Source organism: Chrysochloris asiatica, unplaced genomic scaffold (assembly GCF_000296735.1).
Source record: "Chrysochloris asiatica unplaced genomic scaffold, ChrAsi1.0 scaffold00429, whole genome shotgun sequence".
Lineage (NCBI taxonomy): Eukaryota > Metazoa > Chordata > Mammalia > Afrosoricida > Chrysochloridae > Chrysochloris > Chrysochloris asiatica.
In genome coordinates this window covers 905,046-922,762 of record NW_006408947.1, presented here as the reverse complement: position 1 = coordinate 922,762, position 17,717 = coordinate 905,046, and the positions used below count along the sequence as shown (strand labels likewise).

The window sequence follows — 17,717 nt, the reverse complement described above, 5'->3', positions numbered from 1 at the left end:
TAAAACCCCAACATAAAAGGAAAGAGCCAACACCAACTACTATATAGAAAGATGCAGTCATTTTGAGAATTACGCTGTGCATGTGCAGATACCTAACTGACATTCAGAGATAAAAATTGTGAACCATCTTTCGTCCATTAATTTCTCAATATCTATATGTGCATATCCATGGTGGTGACCAGAGGGGGGTGTCTGAGCAAGTGGATACACCACCCACCCCTGAAGGTTTCTACTGTGCACACACACTGACCTGCACAGCAAAGGCTACTGGACAGTCAGTTACATTTTTTTTTTTGTTTTTGTGTGCTGGGTTTTTGTCTCTGCTTTTACATTGTTTCTGTTTCTGGTCCTTTTGGTCTCACTTTTTTTCCTGGGTGTGGGATCTTTCTCTCAACACTGTACCTAAGAAGAGTCAGCAATCTGGCCATATAGCCAAGCTACAACCTTACCCCACAATATTCTACCATCCGGATAGAATCCAATACCAACTGCTATGCATTACATAGATAGCCAACACCTGCTAAGATAGTTAGCAGTTGAGTAATAGGAGATGTGAAAGGGGAAGCCTATCTCCATAACACATCCACCAGGAGACACTCAGTAAGCTTAACAATACAGCAACATACATTCATTTAATCATTGAAAACACATTTAACGGACTATTGAAAGTGTCCGTTAAAAAACAGCAAAAGATCTCAGCACATGTCCAGAAACAGAAAAGAGTAATTGTCACAAATGAGCTGGAGGCAGACATGGACTTCCCATTAGAAAAAGAGCAGGCTTTGGATTGGCCTGAGAAGGAATTCAGAATAATGATATGGAGACAAATCCAAATGTTCCACAGAGGAGTGGAGGAAAATAAATAAGAAGTCAAAAAGTGCTAGAGGAGCAATAAAACAAGATAGATATAGCATTGGAAACAATTCAAAACCTGCAAAAAGAGGTCCAGATGAATAATAATAAAATATCAGAAATGGATAATACACTGAAAGGGTAAAGGAATAGAATTGAAGAGATGGAAGCAGGAATCAGCAAGCTAGAAGATAAATTTCTCAATACTGCTAAGATAGAACAAGCAGAAAAAAAAAAATCTGATGAAAGTCTAAGAGTAATGTTGGATAACATGAAGAGGAATAACTTAAGAATTATAGGCATTCTGGAACAGGAAGAATCACAGAAATCCATAGAGGACATAGTTGAGAAATTATTGGAAGAAAATTTTCCTAACATCTTGAAGAATGAGAATATAAGCATTCAGAAAGTTGAATGAACCCCAAAAAAGATAGATCCCAAAAGAAAATCAACAAGACATATCATAATTAAGCTCTCCAAAATCAAAGGCAAGTAGAGAATCCTAAAAGCAGCCAGGGAAAAGAGAAGTGTTACTTACAAATGTAAGTGAATCAGATTAAGCTCTGACCCCTCAGCAGATACTATGCAGGCAAGAAGGCAATGGGGATACATATAAAAAACCCTAAAAGAAAAAAATTGCCAACCAAGAATTGTCTATCCAGCAGGATTGTCAATCAAACATGATGGTGCAATCAAAACATTACAGGATAAACAGAAGCTAGGAGACTTTGTCAAAGCAAACCCAGCACTTCAAAACATCCTAAAGGGAGTTCTTTGGACTGAAAACCAACAAGAATAGACAACAGCCAAAGATTGACAGAGGTGATAACACCCCCTGGATCTCAGTTGACAGATAGCAGAGTCCAGAACAGGACAAAATTATAGGAATGAATTCAAAGGACCTGGGAAGTCAATCAAAGATCAAAACAACAACAATATCAAAGAAGGGGAAAAATATAGGAACAGAGATCAAAGTGGTGAGGGGGTCACGTAGATTGCAGGATACAATAGACTGTCTTAAATAAAGTGAAAAGTTAGTAGGGTAACCTCAAAGAAAGTTAATACTTCACAACATACTGTGAAAATGAAGATCCAAGTAGAACATGGAAACATTAAAACTAAGAAGAAACTGACAAGAAATAGCACAAAAAACATAAACTCAGCACAAGAAGGCATGCAGAAAAAGAACGAGCAGCACCACAAAAACACTAACATAATGACAGCAATTAATTCATACCTATAGATAATTATAGTGAATGTCAATGCATTAAATGCACCAGTGAAGAGAGAGACAGTGGCAGAATGGATACGAAAATGAGACCCTTTAATATGCTGCCTGCAAGAGACACACCTTACACGCAAAGACAAAAACAGACTAAAAGTTAAAGGATGGGAAAAAAGTATACCAAGCTAATTGCAATAAAAAATGAGCAGGAGTGGCAATACTAATCTCCGATAAAATAAACTTTAAGGCAAAAACCAGCATAAGAGATAAAGAAGAACACTATCTCATGATTGAGCAAGATGACATAACCATAATAAGTATCTAATGAAAAAGCACCAACCAAGATAAATAATGCAAACCCTACTAGAATTGAAGAAATAAATAGAGAAATCTACAATAATAGTGGGAGATTTTAATACACCACATTCGACAAAGGATAGAACAACCATAAAGAAACTTGACAAAGATACAGAGGAACTAAACAGCAGAATCATCCAACTTGACCTCATAGATGTGTACAGAGCATACAACCTAACAACAGCACAACACACATTCTTTTCCAGTGTACATGGAACATTACCCAGAATTGACCGTATGTTAGGCCACAAAACAAGCCTCCATAAATTTACAAATATCAAAATCTTTTCAGACAATAATGCTATAAAACTATAAATCAACAATAGGAAGAACATGGAAAAAATATGGAATACATGGAAACTGAATAATACCCTGCTGAGAAGTGACTGGGTAGTAGCAGAAATTAAACATGAACTCATAAAGTTCCTAGAAACAAATGAGAATAAAAACACAACATACCAAAATCTTTGGGATTTGGCAAAAGTGGTGCTGAGAGGCCAATTTATTGCAATAAATGCACACATCCAAAAAGAAGACAGAACCAAAATTAACACATAAACACAGCATTTCTAACAATTAGAAACAGATCAACAAAGGGAACCTACAGTCACCAAAAGAAAAGAAATAATAAAGATTAGAGCAGAAATAAATGAGATAGAAAACAGAAAAACTATAGAAAGAATCAATAGGACAGGAAGCTGGTTCTTTGAAAGGATTAACAAAATTAACAAACTGTTGGCAAACCTAACAAAAGAAAAGAGGGAGAAGACACAAATAACATGCATTAGAAACCACATAGGTGATGTCACAATGGAACCAAAGGAAATTAAAAGTATATTAACAGAATACTATGAAGAGTTATACTCCAACAAATTTGAAAACTTAGAAGAGATGGATACATTTTTAGAAAAACACGACCTCCCTAAACTTACACAGAGTGAAGTACAAAACCTGAACAGACAGACCCATAACAAAAGAAAAAATTGATCAGGTCATCAAAACCTCTTAACCAAAAGAAGTCCAGGTCCAGATGGCTTCACTGGTGAGTTTTACCAAACATTCAGGGAAGACCTGTCACCAATTTTACTCAAACTATTCCAGAATATAGAGGAGGATGGAAAACTTCCAAATACATTTTATGAAGCAAGAATAACCCTAATACCAAATCTTATGAATAGCAACAGAACATTGTCAGATAGGCCAGATAATGAGCCTGTCTGATTGAAAACATTAAAAATGTGACTGGAAAAGAGTCACTTCCTCAAAGTAGTATTGGCCTTTGTGATGTGAATGGAACAAAGCTTTCAGGACACAGTTCAAAATAAGGACAGTTCTAAATGAGGAGAAATAACTTCAAACATCCATTAATAATCTGAAAATGGAAAAATTGGAAGTTATCAAAAATGAAAAAGAATGCATAATGATTGATATCCTAGGCATTCGTGAGCTGAAATGGACTGGTATTGGCCATTTTGAATCAGACAATCATATGGTTTATTATGCCAGGAGCATTATATTGAAGACAAATAGCATCGCATTCATTATCAAAAAAAAATTTCAACATCTAACTGTGATAGCATAATATCCATACATATATGAGAAAGACCAATTAATACCACACCATTCAAATTTATTCATCAACCACTAAAGCCAGGGATGATGAAATGAAAGAATTCTACCAACTTTTTCAGTCTGAAATTAATCAAACATGTAATCAAGGTGGATTGATAATTACTGGTGATTGCAATACCAGTAGGTCAACAGTTGAAAAATAGGGTCTTGGTGATAGAAATAATGCTTGAAATCCTATGACTGAATTTTGTAAGACTAATGACTTACTCATCACAATACTTTTTAAAAACAACATAAGAAGGTGACCTCACCAGATGGAATACACAGAAATGAAATTGCTTACATCTGTGGGATGAGACACTTAATCTCATCAGCCAAAACAAAACCAGTCACAGACTGTGGAACAGACCATCAATTGCGCTTATGCAAGTTCAAACTGAAGCTGAAAAAGTTAAAACAAGTCCATGATAGCCAAAAATACGATCTTGAATATATGTCACCTAAATTTAGAAATTCTCTGCTATTCATAGAGTTTTCAGTGACTAGCAATTCGAAAGTAGTTTGTCACTCTTTCTTTCTAGTCTGTCTTTGTCTGGAAGCTCATCTGAAACCTGTCCACCATGGGTGACCCTGCCAGTTATTTAAAATACCGGTGGCCCTCAGAATCATAGCAACTCAAGCCACCACAGCACGACAGACAGATGAGTGGTGGCTGTTTGGTTTTATGTTGATACTGTCACTTTAAATTTCTATGTCAATCCTGATATAATTAAGATACAATCAAGATGTTCTCTCCTGATATTATAAATCCTGATATAATCAAGATGTCCTCTCCCAAGATGGCGGCTCTGGAACAGCTGAGTGTCTTGATCCAGAATACAATGGATTTCTGGATTCCCTTCAAATTCCCCAGCTGTAAACCCTCCAATCCTCCAAACATACCTTTATATTTGTTTCAGAGTTCCAACACTATCTCATGAGCCCTCTTGGCCTGGTGTTCCGTGTTGTTGTTGACCGAGCTCCTCACTACACGTCTACCCGATGCGCCATCTTGAAGGAACAAGGCCTGGTAGTATAGTGGTTAGACCTCGCTGCTTCGAAGATCTTGCTGACAAAAGAACCAATAGATCTGTTTTGGAAGAAGTGCAGCCAGAGTGCAGGAGGGAACAGTTGCCAGAGAAGGATGTCATGCTGGATAAGATGGAGGGTCAGAGAAAAAGAGGAAGACCCCCAACGAGATGGATCGGCCAGGTGGCATCATTGATGGTGTCAAGTGTGGCAGCGGTAGTGAGGTTGTCCCAGGATCAGACATTGTTTCGTTCTGCTGTGCATGGGGTCACTATGAGTCGGTTGCAACTCGATGACATCTGACAACAACAACAAATTTAGAAAGCACCTCATGATGCCTTTGTGTCATCCCACAACTCTCCTGGTCTTTAGACACTAATGGCCAAAGATCAGAGAGTTGTGGAATGACACCAAGAACACCATTCAGGAAGAAAGTAAAAGGTCATTAAAAAGACAGGAGAGAAAGAGAAAAGTAAAATGGATGTCAGAAGGGACTCTGAAACTTGCTTTTGATTATAGAGAAGCTAAAGCAAATGGAAGAAATGAGGAAGTAAAAGAACTGAACCAGAAATTTCAAAGGGCAGCTCAAGAAGACAAAGTATTATAATAAAATGTGCAAATACCTGGAGTTAGAAAACTGAAAGAACATGCTCAGCATTTATCAAACTGAAAGAATTAAAGAAAAAATCATTTTTCAACATGTAATATTGAAGGAATTAGTGGGGGAAATGCTGAATGATGCAGAAAGAATGAAAAGAAGATGGAAGGAGTACAGAGTTACTGTACCAAAAAGAAATGTTTATGTTCAACAGTTTCAAGAGGAAACATATGATCAAGAACCCATGGTATTTAAGGAAGATTTCCAAGGTGCACTGAAGGTATTGGTGAAAACAAGGCTCCAGGAATTGACTGAATACTTTACAAATTGAAATTTTTCAATAAACTAACGCAGAACTGGAGGTAGTCACTCATCTATGCCAAGAAATTTGGAAGACAATTGATTGGAAGAAATCCATACTTGTGCCCATTCCAAATAGAGGAGACCTGATGGAATGTGGAAATCATTAATATCACATGTAAGTAAAATTTTGCTGAAGATAATGTTTAAATGGTTATAGCGGTACACCAACAAGGAGCTGCCAGAAATTCATGCTGGATTCAGAAGAGGACATAGAATGAAGGATATCACTGCTGATGTCAAATAGATCTTGACTGAAAGCAGAGAATACTAGAGAGATGTTTACTTGTGTTTTATTGACTATGCAAAGGTTTTTTATTGTATGGATCATGACAAACTATGGATAACATTATGAAGAATGTGTATTTCAGAACACTTTACCTGCACTTAGACCAAGAGGCAGTCCTTTAAACCAAACAAGATATTGACAGGTTTAAAACTAGGAAATGTGTGTGCCAGGGTTGTATCCTTTCAACATACTTTTTCAATCTGTGTATTGAGCAACTAATCTGAAAAACTGGATTATATGAAGAAGAATGTGGCATCAGGTTTGGAGGAAGACTCATTAACAACTTGTGATATGCAGACTATATAACCTTGCTTGCTAAAAGTGAAGGGGACTTAAAACAGTAATTGATGAATAACAAAGCTTTCAGTATGGATTGCATCTCAATGTAAAAAAAAAAAAATTAATCAACACAATTGTGCCAATAAATATCATCGTGATAAATGGAGCAAAGATTGAAGTTGTCAAAGTCTTCATTTTGCTTGAATCCACAATCAATACACATGGAAGCAGCAGTCAAGAAATCAAACAATGTACTACTTTGGGCAAACCTGTTGCAAAAGACCTCTTTGAATTGTTAAAGAGCAGACAGTTCAGCTTGAGTCTAAGGTGTACCTGACCCAAACCATGGTATTTTCATCACCTCATATGCATGTGAAAGACAATAAATAAGGAAGACCAAAGAAGAATCAATGCCTTTGAATTATGGTGCTGGAGAAGAATATTCAAAGTACCAAGGACTGCCAGAAGAAAAGATAATTCTATCTTGAAAAAAATACAGCCAGAATGCTCCTTGAAAGCAAGGGTGGTGAGACTTTGTCTTTCATACTTTGAAACTATTGTGAGGATTACCTAGGACTGGGCAGTGTTTCTGTTCTGTTGTGCATGACAACAACAGCGAGCAAGTCTTATCAATTAAGTATAATGGATACTTTGTCCTTACTAAGGCCAATCAGTGGTTACTAGTAGGGCTGCCAACCTCAAGGTAAACAATTAGAAAGTACCAGCTGTTCCATGGGAGAAAGATGAGGCTTTCTGCTACTGTAAAGATTTACAGCCTTGGAAACCCTATGCAAAGAATGGACTCCATGGCACACCACCACCACTACCAAGGCCAATCAGGGAGACCTGGTGTGGTGCTGTAGGATAAGTCAGAGGTTCAAATCCACCAACCACTCCTTGGAAACTTTATACACAGTCACTATGAGTCAGAAATGACTGGACAGCACTTAACAAAAAAGGCTAGTCATCAAATGTCATCATTGTGATGGACCAGTGTGACATCCTGTGAAAGGGAAAGGTGATCAAGGTCCCTACAGGATAAATTATGGAATAATGCTAGAAAGTTGATATGCCCCTGCATTAAGAGAGTGAAAATGCATTACTGGCCATGCCAACTGAAGATAAACTGCTTCTTGTGATCCTTTAAAACCAGAATTGAAAAAAAAAAAAGGCATTGGCCAGATCAACAGCTGCATATCAGGCACCAGACTCTAATTTGCTCAAGTAATGAAACCACATCTAGAACAGTAGCTGCAAATGGAGTCACCATTTGGTTACACTTATAATACACTGTTATTTTCCAAGATACATCTGTTTTTGGTACAGGCAAAATAGGTGAGTTAAATAGGGATGTGGTGGGAAGTGCTGTTGAGTTGGTTCCAACTCACAGAGACCCTGTATAGAGTTTCAAAGGAGTGGCTGGTGAGCTTGAACTGATGACCTTGCAGTTCAAACAGACCTTGCAATTGAGTACATTAACCTGCACCACCACACCAGGACTGCATGCATGATAGTGACATTGATCTCTTAAAACCCTCCAGGAATGTGTGTTGCTTTTGGTTTAATTTTTCTTTTTAAGTTTTTATTGTGAATTATGTGATATTTACATGGGAGAACATTAGCTTTACATTCATCCTATTGTATTTCATTTCATTGCCATGATTACAATACCCTCCATGCATCATCAAACAACCAAACGGTACACTCCACAAGCCTGCCCCCTGGTCATCAGCACACAGCCCCTCTCCCTCCCTGGGTCTAGAGTACTTAGCTGCTCCATCTCTCTACATCATCATGTTTGCCTCCATGTCTGGCATCACTGCATTCTGCTCTTCTCCCTTGAGGTCCCAGGGACCTCCACTCCTGGACTGCAAAGTCAACCACTCCCTTACCTTTTGCTTCAAAACGTCTACCTTTACATTTCTAACCCTCACAGTCAGTCCTGATAGCAATTATTCATTATTGTATTACAAGAGTCTTATCCCCATCTCCTTTCATCAGCCCTGTACAGGTAGATTGGAAACCACTCAGTCCAGATTCTATCTTCACCCTCACCCTCTGTAACTAGGCTTCCTCTTGAAAGCTTGTAAGCCAGTCACTTCTTGCTTTTGTAGCCCCCCATTTTGGGTAGCCAATGTCTAAGCTGCCCATCCCTGTCAACCCTGTCTACCAAGGGAGTGGGACTGATCCTTGCTGTAAAGATTTGTTCCCTCTTTTGAGCTACTGCATCCATAGGTGTAGGTCAAGTTCATCAAACTGTATCAGATTACTCTTTTTTCTCCTCATCTTTCTTCTTCTAGTTGAGTTCTGATCATCCAGCCATTGACGCCAGGTCAAGTGGGCATTATCTGCAAGTGTGGGTGTTCTTGTGCATATCCCCTCACTTCTTATCAGCTGGATGCTTTACTCTCTGCTCTAGTCCTCTGTGGCCATATCACTGCCTCTGGGCCCAGGAGTCCCTGGGCCTTACCATACCAGACTTCAACCTGGGTTCACAAGAGTTTATTGACGTGGTCAGATTTAGCTCCCAACTTCATTGTTGTTTTTCTCCCTCTTCCCCTAATTGGTGACCAACATGGTCACGAGCCAGATCACATGCCTGCTCATCTATTCCCCTTGAATCTTAGTCTTGGAAGGGGGTTTGCCCTGAGGGGACCTGACCACTTGCCTTGGTGGCTCCTAGGCTTACAACTTGCTTGTTCTTCTAGAAGTCAGTCAGATTGCCATTATTGTTTTTTTTTTTATTTTTCCTGATGGTTTTTCTTTTAAGAAGTATCTTCTGTTCTTCTAGCCACTCCAGGCTGGTCTGCTTGTCCTTTCAAGTGGGGATTTCCCACCTCAGAAGATTCTGGATGGGCTTCAGGATTCCACCTATGGTCTTATGCAATGCAAAGGTTCCTCAGGAAGCCTCCTTAACTGGGCACAATTAGCCCCATTTTAGGTATTCCAATCAGTTATAGGCTGAAGACAGACTTACAAGCTTTCTATGGTGATGTTTCTGGCTATTCCTTTCTCTCCTCAAATGTTTATTTTACACTGGTAGACAAGGGAAACCAAGATTCAAAAGACAGCCAAGCATCTTAACATTTTTTACCCATTCAGACCATGTCTCAATCGCTGTATCCCAGAACCTTGTTGTTCCAAGGTTGTGCATATATCATTATTTACCTCTGTCCCACTTAGCCCATGCAAACCTGCCCAACTGTTCTCCTATCTACCTTGTTCTTCCATTCCTCTCCCCTTCTTGTGTGTTGCCTCCCTGCCCCCACCACCCAAACTATTGTGTGTCCATTCTCTACCCTGTGCTCCATCTTCCCCTCCCTCCCCTTATTCCACCCCACACATCCTGGTAACCAGCAATTTTTTTTCCCTTTCTTTCCCCTTTTACTGTAGGTTCTTTTTCTTAGTCTTTTACAATAATGGTCCTATGAAGTATTTCTCCTTTTGTGACTGACTAATTTCACTCAACATAATGTCCTCAAAGTTCACCAATGTTATGCAGTGGCTTGCAGCTTCCTTGTTATTCTTCAAGGTAGCATAATACTCCATTTTGTTTATGTATTACAGTTTGTTTATCCATTCTTCCATTGATGGGCACTTAGGCTATTTCCATCTTTTTGCTATTGTAAGCAGTGCTGCTATAAACATTGGTCTGCATATATCTACTCATGTTATGGCTCGTATTTCTTGTGGGTAAATACAAAGTAGAGGAATTGCTGGATCATAAGATATCTCTCTTTCCAACTTTCTGAGAAAGCTCCATATTGCTTTCCAAAGTGGTTGGACCATTTTGCAATCCCACCACCAATGTAGGAGGGTCCCAGTCTCTCTGCATGCTCACCAGCATTGTCCTCTACTTTTTTGATCTTTGTTTTTATTGCAGGTGTGAGACTATATCTCATTGTTGTTTTGATTAGCATCTCTCTCATGGCTAGTGATCATGAACATTTCTTCATAAGTTTGTTGGCTGCCCGGCTCTCCTCCTTGGTGAAGTGGCTGTTCATGTCCTGTGCCCATTTTTTAATTGGGTTATTTGTCGCTTTCTTGTAGAGGCATTGCAGTTTCCTATATATTTTAGAAATTTATAGAAATGTATAAATTTAGAAATGTCCCTTTTCTGATGTGTCATTGCAAAGACTTTTTGCCATTCTGTGGGCTCCCTTTTTACTCTTTTGATGAATAGTTTTTAATTTTTAGTATGTCCCAATCATCTATTTTGTCTACTTTTTTTTGTCCTTTTGTAAAGGCTTTAATAAGTTGTGGGTTTTAAATAACCCTCACAATATGGGGGATACAGAGGAACAGGGGCAGTTACAAAAGATCTGTTGTTCTGATCAAAGACACTATCCAATTGTATTCCAATAACATTGTCAGGCAACAATTAACCCTCGACAAGTCTACATGCCAGAGAAAAGAGACGGACAGACAGACCTCGTTCTTCCTCCAGCTCAGGCTTCCTAGTTGGCAGACGGCTCAGGCCTTCATGGCAGCACAGCCAGGGAGCCCCGCGTTTCCACATGCATCCTGCTTCACTGAAAACATTCATCCTGGGGTCGGACATAAGGCGGACTCTGAGAAAGATTGACTTTGAAACTGCAGGTCTCCACCCTTGCCCTGAGTACACCGTGCTGTGCTTACAGCCAAATTCTGTAGAAAATAATGCCACTGTGAGTGAGTTTGTTAAGATCTAAAAACATGCTTTCAGAATGAGAATCCAGTGATCGGATCTCCTTTAACAAAAAGCTCAGAGTTGTGGACGGGACCTAAGGGTGTGCACTGCAGTCACGTGCCACGTCTGCTGACTTGATGCGAAAGCCCTTTCCAGCACACTGCGCCCGGCGCCCTCCAGCGGCCTGCCAGGGACTCTGCACCAGATCAAAGCTTCACAGCGCTAAGGAAAACCGCAGCCGCAAGAAGACAACCATGATTCCCCTGAAAAGGATAAATTAGCAGCATCCTCAGCAAAGGGGTCAGAAATCACAGGGGACCATTTTTCTTACAAGGTCCTCAACAGTTGAGATTTTGTTTTCTCCTCCATAAATATTATTTAGTATTCTCCTGATTAACTACAGGGACAAAAGAAAATGGTGACATTTTAAAGGGCATTGAGATCTTTCTGTTCCTAGCTTTCCCTCCACATAAGCCTTAGTAATAACAGTCAAAGCTTCACACAGCCTGGCATTAAAGGTGCTGTCCCCACCGAGCCAGGCCTGTGAGGGTTCCCTGAGGCCAGGAGCAGAGGCGGCTCATTCGGGGTCACAGGCTGGGCTGGCACTCTGAGCCTGACAAAGATGTGCTGTCTGTCAGAAGTAGCTCTCTTCTTATCGCGAACATGAGCTCATTTTTTAGAAAAAACAAAAACAAAAAAAAGTTTCTTTTGACCTATAAGCTTGCCAAACTCAAAATGTGTTTAGCTTTCCCCATGTACTCATGGGAAAAGGCTCCCAGCGGAGCTCACCAAACCTCCCAACACCCCACGCCCTGGCCTCCCAACACTCCATGTCCTGGCGTGGCCACTATGTCCCACCCACATCCATGCCACAGCCTGTCTCAGGAGAACCAGCCCAACTGCCAGGAAGCTACTAAGAAACTTGTCTGTTTAACTGACAGCCCCAAAAACAGACACAAATAAATGACCAGCGAGCAGAGATGCCTCCGAAACAATCGAGAGATAATAAATAGGGCTCACCTGCCCGGCCACTCCCAAGTATCACCCAGAACAGTCAGGCAGGTGACTGTGTGCTGAGGAAGCACAGGCAGCCTACACAACAGTGAAAACCCAGAGGAAAATGCTCCACTTCTCAACCTGTTGAGGGGACGGAAGGGGAGGGGGCGGAGACGTGTCAGAGGCAAACAAGGCATCCAGAAGCACTGGAAAGGCGCAAGAGGAGGGCCGCAGGGAGTCGCCCGTGGAGCCAGGCAGAGACACTAGGCTCTCTAGGGCCGTGAAGAAGCCCTTGGCTCCGGCCTGTCTTCAGTGCGGTCCTCTCAACAGCCCCGGGGGTCCGTCTGGGAGGGTGGGGGGGCTCACGGCCAGTGGACAGTATTTGACCACCACTCACTGACACAGCCGATGGTCCTGGGCTTTAATGGGAAGTGACATTTTCACACTCACAACGGCCCTGACAATATCAGGGACAGCTATCATGTACCTGAGGGGACAGTCATGCAAGTGGTTTGCTGGCTTCTGGCCTCAGTTGGTGGACAGTACCCACACGTGCAAAGGAGCCACAATGCTGGCATCTTCAAGTGTCAAGAGACCATACACACACTGCTGCCCACAGCGTCACGCTCGGAGAGCTTGGCCCTCAAGCATCAACCCACACAGATGAACACATTAAGATGCACAGACGTGAGTCACAAAAGTCCACGCCCCACACGAAGAAAGCAGGTCCCGTGACTGGCCCGCTCAGCATACACGTGGAAATTGTCCACAGGTTAAAACACAGAGGTTGTAGGTGCACACCCAAGCAGAGGGAAATGTCCAGTTGGGGAACTTGTCCTTCAGTGCGTCCAGCTGGGGCGAACACTTGTCTTCCCCAGAAATAATGGGCAGCCAGGGCTATGGTGATCAGACCTTCTGGCTGCTCTTCTGCGACCTGTACTTCGATCCAGAACTGCCATGCGGAGGCCTGGAGTCCGTGCCAGTAAAACACAAGGTAGTCGCCGCCTTTGATCCTAACTGGGGTACAGTTGCCGAAAGACCACTGGGTGAGTGTCGACCCTTTGTGGGTTCGGATGTAGAGCAATATGTGGCTTGGTCCTGTTGCTTCAAAGGTCAACCTTACAGCATTACAGGGAATCTGCTCTTTGGACGTGAGTCTGAGCTGAGTCCGGGATCCTGGAGAAACTTCAGAAGCAGGAAGGTACCAGTTTTTCTTGATCAGAAACTACACAGGGAGGTACCACGGTAAGCCACACAGGGGCGCTGTCTCTTCCCAGTAAGCTTGGATGGTGTCGATCTCAGGCACTTGCGGAGTGACGTGAGACATTCCAGTGTAATCAAATCCATTGATCCATATGCCAGAGTCCCCTTTGGCCACGTTTCCATCCAAGTCATGAAACGTTCTAGTCATATGCTGCAGGAACACCCTCTTTGGCTTTGGACTAGCGGGATTGGAGCTGTAAGGGAAAAATGTTCCCAGGCAAACCAGCAGGAAGGTCACAGCACACACCAAAGTCAAAGTCACCATGGTCCTTTTTGTGCTTTTGGCAAGGTAGATGAAGTTTACAAAAAAGGAAGAGAGGACCATTACACAACCGGACAGAATGGAAGCCAACACCAGTCAGGTGGGATTTGCGAGCCACTCCTTCCGAGGATGGGGGTGAACATCTCAAACACCGCCCAGATGAGGTACAACGTGTACAGGTAAGGGATAAAAATCCCCAAAAGGTAAACCACCAGGAATTTTCCTTCAGCACCATGCTGCTGAAAATGCTTGTGAACCAAGAGCTTCGTGAGTAGTGGAAAGCCCACCCATACAGCACTGATGAATGACACCAAGCAGAGGCCTTGGCTAGTGAGCATGATCAGGGAAGTACAGTGCACAGACAGCGAGATGTGAAAGTACAGTTCTCCTAGGTACTGGCTGCTGGATTTCTTGAAAGAGACTGTCCGGTAAGAGAGACAAGTACAGCTATGATGAGAACAGTGATGAGACTGATGAACCAGCTTGTCAGCGTGATGCCTGTCGGCCCACAAATGAAGTCCTTCGTGTAGTGAGCCATCTTACGTCTGGGCTACAGCAAGTTTTTGCCCTGGTAGAGAACAGCAGCTATGACTACCATGTAGTTAATTGTCGAGCCAACATGGAAGGGGCAGGCAATGACGAAGAGGCCAAAGACATCGAAGAAGACCATCTTTCCACGTTGGTACTCGGAGGAAGAAGCCAGCACATCGGACGTAGCTAGGTATTTAAGAATCGCTAAAATGTTACCACCTGCTCGCTGAATGGAATCTGTCTGTTGCGTCATACTTGCTGTGATAAATGTATCCATTCTCGATAAACCTAAGTCAATTCCTGGAGTGTTCCCGAAGTCCCTGAAGATGCGGAAGTCCTTATCTGAAGGAATGATACCGCTCTAGAAAATCTTCTGAGTCACCACAGAAGCAAAGGGGTGTTTGGCTGCTGAAACATAAGCCTGGACCAACCAAGGGTTTTCAGGACCTGTTTGGAACACAAGTTCTTTCCCTCCTACCCCAGCAGCCTCCAGGTTAATAAATGCACGGATGGAGTTGTCCCAGGGGTGCTGAGTAATGAAGCGTGGCTGGCTTACAAAACGTTTTCCTCAGCACCGTTAAAGAGGAAAATGATGGCATGATGGAAGGCTTCTGGCGACGTCGACAAGACCCGGAGGACTTCCAGAATCACTGAACAGCTAACTGCATCATCACTGGCACCTAGTGAGTTGGCCACTGAGTCAAAATGACAATTTGCCAGGACCGCATGCTGGGCTCCCCTTCTGGGTTCCAGCTTCACAACAATGTTAGTGATATTGTCATAATAACTTGTGAAGCCTCCCAAGAAATCGATGCTGAAGGAGCCTGTGGGCTGTTATTATCCACTATAATCTTATGATCACGGTTGCTTTGCTCTTCAATTACTTTAATCTACTCCAGAAGATAGCGAACTGTCAAAATTTCATTCTCCGGACTTCCTGTTGTCCTGGGGCCAATGGATGTTATATGTTCAAGATAATCCCTGGCGTGGTGCACGTCGAACTGGCTTGGCTCCCCACGGTCCAGCGCAGTAGGAGCTGCTGCAGGGAGAACTGCACTAGCGCCCACAGCGACAACCAGCTCCCTACACCCCCTCCAGGGTCTCTGCTTCCGGGTCCTTACGTGCCTCCCCCCGCCCCCCCTGCAGTGCTATCGCTGAGCCTTCTCTGTGCTCCGCTCTGATGAGGTGCCGCCTCACGGCCGTGGTCTCTGAACCCCACTATTTTGTCTACTATTGTTTGTGTAATTTTAAACATGTTTGGTAGTCTGTGTATTTCCTGTATTAGATCCCTCACATTTGTCCCTAGTTTTTCATTGATGGCCTTTATAATTCTGGGATTCACAGTTGGGTCTTTAATCCATGCTGAGTTGGTTTTTGTATAAGGTGTGAGGTAAAGGTCTTGCTTCAATTTTTTTGCATATGCTTTCCAGTTCTGCCAGCACCACCTATAGTCTAAAATCAGTTGGCTGTAGGTGGATGGGATAATGTCTGGATTCTCACTTCTGGTCCATTTATCAATGTATCTTTCATTGTACCAGTACTAGGCTGTTTTGACCACTTTAGCCTTGTAGTAAATTTTGAAGTCAGGGAGTGAGAGGCTTCCAACCTTATTCTTTCTCTTCAGCAGTGCTTTGTGTATCCTGGGCCTCTTTTCTTTCCTTATAAAGTTTGTAATAGTTTTTTTTACATCTCTTTGAAGAATGTCATTGGAATGTGGATTGGGATTGCATTGTATGTATAGATTGCATTGGGCAGTATTGACATTTTCACAATGTTGAGTCTTCCTATCCAGGAGCATGGTATATTCTCCCATTTTTGTAAGTCTCTTATGGGTTTCTTTTAGTAGTGTTTTGTAGTTTTCTTTGTATAGGTCCTTTGTTTCTCTGGTTACATTTATTCCTAGATATTTCATCTACACTCTGTAGCATAGTGGTTACGATTCAGGCTGCCAACCTCAAGATCAGCAGTTCAAAACTACCAGCGGTTCTGTGGGAGAAAGATGAGGCATTCTTCTCCTGTAAAGATTTACAGCCTAGGAAACCCTGTGCAGGGTCACTATGAGTCAGAACCGACACCATGGTACTTAACAACATTTCATCCTTTAGGCACTGTGGGTTAATGTGCCAGACTGCAAATCTGTTTGAACTGTGAGGTCGACATTTCAAGCTCACCAGCTGCTCCTCTTAAACCCTATACAGGGTTGCTATGGGTTGGAACCTGACTTGACGGTACTTAACAACAAAAACAACAACAATTTCATCCTTTGGACGGCTATTGTAAATGATATAGCTTTCTTAATGTCCTTCTCGGTGCTTTCATCATTACTATAGAGGAATCCGACTGACTTTTGTATGTTGATCTTATATCCTGCCACTTTGCTGAATCTTTCAATGAGGTCTAGTACCTTTTTTACTGAGTTTTTTTTTAACTTTGGGGTTTTCTACGTGTAGGATCATATCGTCTGCAAATAGAGGTTTACTTCTTTGCCAATTTGGATGCCTTTCATTTCCCTATTTTGTCTTATAGCTCTGGCTAAGACTTTCAGCACAATATTGAATTGGAGTAGTGACAAAGGGCATCCTTGTCTGGTTTCGGTTCACAGAGGAAAGGCTTTCAGTTTCTCTCTATTAAGAGTAACATAGGCTGTTGGTTTTGTATATATGCTTTAAATTATATTGAGGAATTTCCCTTCAATTCCTACTTTGTTGAGTGTTTTTTTTTTATCAAGAATGGATGTTGGATTTTGTCAAATGCCTTTTCTGCATTGATTGATATGATTATGTGGTTCTTTTCTTTTTTCTTATTTATATGATGGATTACACTGATTGTTTTTCTGATGTTGAACCATCCTTGCATTCCTGATATGAATCCCACTTGGTCATGATGATTTTTTTTTTTTTTTTAATGTGTTGCTGGATTCTGATGGCTAGGATTTTGTTGAGAATTTTTGCATCTATATTCATTGTGGTCTATAATTTTCTTTCTTAGTGATGTCCTTCCCTGGTTTGGGTATGAAGGTTATGCTTACGTCATAAAATATATTAAGAAGTTTTCCATCCTCTTCAATATTCTGGACTAAGTTGAGTAGAATTGGTGACAGCTCTTCCCTGAATGTTCGGTAAAACCCACCAGTGAAGTCATCTGGACCTGGACTGCTTTTGTTTGGGAGTTGTTTTTTTTTATGATCTAATCAATTTTTTCTTTTGTTATGGGTCTGTTCATGTTTTCTACTTCACTCTGTTTATGTTTAGGTTGTTGTTGTTGTCAGGTGCCATCGAATCAGAACCAACTCATAGTGACCCCATGTACAGCAGAACGAAACAATGTCCGATCCTGGGCCAACCTCACTACCGCTGCCACACTTGATACCATCAATGATGCCACCTGGCCAATCCA

At 41.7% G+C, this 17,717-nt stretch overlaps 1 pseudogene; it reads right to left on the bottom strand.

Annotated features, from left to right (window-relative positions):
- Positions 1–13,009: 13,009 nt before the first annotated feature.
- Positions 13,010–17,717, bottom strand: part of LOC102840195 — a 46,739-nt pseudogene continuing 42,031 nt past the window's right edge.